Source organism: Diabrotica virgifera, chromosome 1 (assembly GCF_917563875.1).
Source record: "Diabrotica virgifera virgifera chromosome 1, PGI_DIABVI_V3a".
NCBI classification, from domain to species: Eukaryota; Metazoa; Arthropoda; class Insecta; order Coleoptera; family Chrysomelidae; genus Diabrotica; species Diabrotica virgifera.
This window is the reverse complement of record NC_065443.1, coordinates 278,735,355-278,740,694: the sequence shown is the minus strand read 5'-3', so window position 1 is coordinate 278,740,694 and position 5,340 is coordinate 278,735,355. Positions and strand designations below refer to the sequence as shown.

The 5,340-nt window shown below is 32.8% G+C and overlaps 1 long non-coding RNA gene across 1 annotated transcript; it reads left to right on the top strand.

The window, feature by feature from the left end:
• Window positions 1-774: 774 nt before the first annotated feature.
• LOC114328006 (uncharacterized) lies at window positions 775-3,515 on the top strand. Its single transcript, XR_007695973.1, has 3 exons — window positions 775-1,335; window positions 1,394-1,588; window positions 3,373-3,515. It is a non-coding gene; the product is annotated as an uncharacterized LOC114328006 (long non-coding RNA).
• The last annotated feature ends 1,825 nt before the right edge of the window (window positions 3,516-5,340 follow it).

The following is a 5,340-nucleotide window of genomic DNA, read 5'->3' as shown; positions in this document are numbered from 1 at the left end:
GTGGCGGCTCGTGATTTTTACAATAGGGGAGGCTATACTTAACTGTAAAATATCTAGACAAATTTGCACTATCAAAAAAATGCGCCAAAAAATGTAATTTAAGGCCCCATCTTTTGACCATTTTTATTTACATTTCATAATATCATCCTAATTCATAATTTCATGATATCATCATTTTAAAAATAGTTAGTCTAATAGTAAAAGTTTAATACCAAAGTTTGTGTCGTTTATTTGTTAACAATTCCATCTATTTGTAAATAGATACCTATGCATATCAAAATAAATACAGATTTGAAGTTTTGCAGTCCATACATAAATGAAGCTTCAAATTTTTTGAGATACTCAACTGAATTTTTTTAATTCTAAACGCGGCCTACTGCGAATTCAAAAACACGATAAATTACCGATATTTTGCTTTGAGTTAGAGATAGCGGAAAAAGTTATTTGAGCAAGTTGTTCCAATTATTATTATAACCCCACATACCAAATTTCATAACAAAATTCGCACTTTTAGATTTTTCATTATTTTTAGTCAGGACCCTAAAATTCGTTGTCCCGAGACGCACCCAACCACCCAACGGAGCTGAGAAGCTACACTGCCTCCCTTGGTATATCTCCGGGCAGCGTGTGATGGCGCCGTAGATGCCACTTAGGAGACCGGCTCTCCTTAAACGCCTGCTACGCTGCACGGAGCATTAGCAACTGAGAATGCTGGGCTTCTCGGCTCCGTTCGTGCATCTCGGGATAACCCAGGGTCCTGCCTACAATAATACAAGAATCTACAGGTCGAGCAAGTCTCGTAAATTTCACGATTGCGAGCCACGCTTCACGCAACCGTGTTTGCGTACTTGTGTTTCGAGTTGCGTGGTCGTGCGGAGTTATATTTACCAAATTTAAATGTTTCTACTTCTTCTCTTCATTTGAATGGCCTTAGCTGCCAGGGCTATCCGGCCAGAAAATGTTTCTACTGATTCATACGCTGTCAAAATTAAATCAATATGGCTACTGGGTGTAAAAGATAAATCTTATTCTATCTGTTCTTAATGAGTTTTAGATAATTTTAGTTGTATTTCTTTGTAATTTTGTGTTGTACAAAGATTAATTTAACATTTTCTCTGGAAGTATTAATTTAGAAAGATAATATGCTTCATTGGTGTTGTGTTTTGAAGTGTGAAATGCAAAGTAATTGTGATAAAGTCAAGATAAAGTTCACTTTTAAACTGAACTAAATAAGGTATCTGAGAGACAACAATGGTTAAATGCAATACAATGTACAGGTTTTACTAGCGAAATGAAAATTTTCCTGTCCTGTCTGCTGTAATCATTTTATATCTGGTAAGTTACAATTACAACAGTAACGATTTTTGAAGATGTTAACATTTTAATCTTATAGGAAAACCAGCCGACTTAATCGATAATAACAATCTCCAGATTGGGTTCCTTCAATAAATATGGGCTATTAACACAATGAAATAAGTTCCAGAAAATCTAAAATGGAGTGGTATCAAAGGAGAATTAAAGGAAAAAATATTCATATTGAAATTATTTATAAGGCACTGGACTGTCTTAAATTCTACAATAATACTAGGTGGGTAAATGATTTTAGGCATTTTTCATTAAGAGTAGATTAAGATTAAGTAGATTTTCATTCAGTAGATTTAAGACTTGTTTACACGGGTAGAGTAATGATGCAAGTACTTGATAGAGTAGAGTAACTCTACCTGTAAAAATGCTCAGCACAGTAGAATAGCTGGTAGAGTGTATAGTTGGAGTTAAAGTAGAGTGACTAGCAACCTATGGCAAAGTAACTACTCTATGACCACCACTACTGCCAAAATGTCTACTCGGCTGCACACTCTACCCATGGAACACGCTCAATTATGGCAGAATAGAGTAGGTAGGAGAGTACATGGGGGCGCTGTCATTCTGGCTGGAATTGTGTTTTGTGTAAATAGTGAAAATGAAGTTCACTGAAGATGAAACTTTAAAACTTGTAGAGCTATAATACGGCGAATACCAGTGTTTATGGAATTTAGGTAGTGTATACTACAGAAATAAAAGTTTGCAGCAAGCTGCGGAGGATGAAATCGTCGAAAGAATGGCAAAGGGGGCTTTGGAGTAAAAAAGCTTAAGCAAAAAATTAAGAATTTAAGGTGCACTTATAATCAAGAGTGTTTAAAAATACAAAAATCGGTTTCACTATACTAGCATCAGTACTATACTTGTACTCTCCTCATGTGAATGGTATTAAGCCATTTTTGGTAGAGTACTACTGCTACTCTACTCTCCTCAAAACTCTACCCATGTAAACAAGTCTTTAGAAACAGTGGAAAATGAGGTAGCTAGTAGAGTAGTAGTAGAGTAAAATATACTGGTTTAGCAAATTACAATGTTTTAAGGTAATACAGTAGCGATAAACAGGTAGCCAAAACGTGTTCCAAGATTGTCACTGTAATTTTGAATATTTTTTCGAGGCATTTGGCACACGTATTCGTAAAATAATAAAGAATTGCGGTACAGAGCCCAATTTGAAAAATATATTAATATGTGGAAATTACTCTGTAATTATACAATATTTAAAAAACGAGCCTGTACCGCCATTAAGAAGAACAAAAAAAATACACTTTCTTCAAATAAACTTTTTTATCCGATGCCTAGATTTTGTGTAATTTTGGAACTACTAATGAAATAAAAAATTTTAGTAGTTCCAAAATAACACAAAATCGGATAAAAAAGTTGTATTTGAAGAAAGTGTATTTTTTTGTTCTTCTTAATGGCGACAAGCTCGTTTTTTTATATTGTATTTAATTACAGAGTAATTTCCACATATTAATATATTTTTCAAATTGGGCTCTGTACCGCCATTTTTTATTATATTACGAATATGTGTGCCAAATATCTCGAAAAAATATTCAAAATTACAGCCGCAATCTTGGAACACATTTTCGCTACCTGTTGATCGATACTGTTTCCTCTTAAGATAGTTTTAATAGTTATTTATGATATAAGTATTAAAAGTACAATTTTAAGACGCGCATGTGAAAGTTAACTTGAAAAAATAATTTTATTAATGTTTTGACTTCCACATCAGATGTCATTGTCAAAATACAAAATATTCATTATTATTAGGTTTGTTCTAGCAAACAGTCAAACTAGTCAAAAACCATCAGCAAACAGTTGGTCAGTAAAAGAACATAATACAGTCACCAGTGCGATCCCCTCTACTCGCGCTGGTCCACTATTCGCTGATGGTTTCAAACTGATGCTAGAACAAACCTATTATTATTATGCATATCATTATCTGTAAATAATATTTCTTCTGATTGTTAATTGTAAAGGATAGAAAAATTACCATTTATTTTATTTTTTTAGAATCAGCTGAGAGAAGTGGTCTACAAAAAACCAGGAAGGAAACGGAATATGTGGCTACGAAAGGCAAAAGAAAGGTTTACAAAGCAAATGTGACACATTTTTTTGAAATATTTAGGAATATCAGTAAATTGCATTAAAAAAATGTATGAAAAGATTTTGTTCAATAAAAATGTTTATATTTATCAAGGATGTATTATTTGGTATGGCCACATATCGTCAGTGATGTAATAATACATCCTATCTGTTTTTTCATGAGTTTTGTAAGAGAGACACTAAAAACTTGTCTTAGGGTCACCTCCTGTTTTCATATGATATTTTTTGACTTGTTTTGTAGTAAATTAAACTATCTATGAACTACAAAACAAGTCAAAACTTACATATGAACATAGGAGGTGACCTTAAAACATGTTTTTCCATCTCTCATACAAAACTCATGAAAAAACAGATAGGAGGTATTGTCACATCAGCAAGGATGTACAGTGATGAGTGCCCTAATAACCGGCAAAATATGGGCAACATATTTAGTTGTGAGATAAAAAGAAATGAAACTAGTCGAGCTGGGAAATTTAGCGAAATTAACCTTTAAATTTACGTTATATTGATCCCACCTTTACACATATCGGAGGAGTATGTCAACTAAAACTGTCACTGTGACAGTGGTAGTTTCCAAACTCGTCTGATACATCTGAAGGTGGTACAAAATCAATACAATCTAAATGTATAAGTTAATATGGCTAAATTTCCCAGCTCGACTAGTTTCATGTCTTTTTATCTCACTACTTAATACATCTTTTGTGCTATTTTGCCGGTTATTAGAGCGCTCATCACTGTATTTCTGGTATATCCAGGGAATGTCTACAAAATATATTTTGAATGTCCAGAGAACATTCGTGGACATTCATGGAATGTTCCAATAAGACATTCAGGTAATGTTTAAAATGCTGACACAGGATTTTCCTGGGATGTTCAGGGAACATGTTTTCGTGGATATTCCAGGAATTTTTCAATGTCTGTGTACCTTCTATGGAATATTTTGGTGTTATTACCGCCGCACTCCACTTGCGATTTGTAATCAGGAAGATTGAACACATTGTTTCAAATACAAGTCAATCCATTTGTGACTAAATAATCATGGATTGACTTCTATTTGAAAGAATGTGTTCAATCTTCACAACTACAAACCGCAAGTGGAGTCCGGCGCTTAGGGCTACTTCCTCTTCGGTATTATGTATTATACTACAGAAATCAGGAACTTTCCTTCTAAATATATGTATGCATCTTGGCCATCAAACATATTCTTCCAAACATTTTTTTAAGGGGTTACATAGGTCTTGTGGGTAAAAAAGTGACTTTTTAAAAAAATTATATCTCAAAAACTAAAATTTATTTTTATTTATAATTGGAACATGTAAAAGTATAGTACTTAAGGTAGGTAGTCTCAAAAAAAGTTTCAGCCAAAAATATTCATTTTTGTAGAGTTTAAGTTTTTTTGCGTTGGCAGCATAACTAAGTCCAGTCTCATCTGAAATCAAAAAGTTTCTTGTAGTTTATACCTCTGGCTAGAATATGAACGAAGGAATTAAAAAAAAAATAAATTTGAAGATTTTACATAAGTTTAAACACATTTTTGACCCCAATTTTTCTCATTTTTAAAGTAGTTTTTTTTATAAAACAAAAATGACCTCATCTAATAAAAAATCCTTTGTTCATTCACTAGCCAGAGGTATAAACTACAAGAAACTTTGATTTCAGATGAGACTGGACTTGTTATGCTGCTCACCGCAAAAAAGGGCTGTTGTCGAAAAATTGCAGTCAACTCTACAAAAATCAATATTTTTGGCTAAAATTTTTTTGAGAGTACTATACTTTTACATGTTTCAATTATAAATAAAAATAATTTTTAGTTTCCAAGATATAATTTTTTTAAAAAGTCACTTTTTTACCTGCAAGACAACAACTTAACAAATT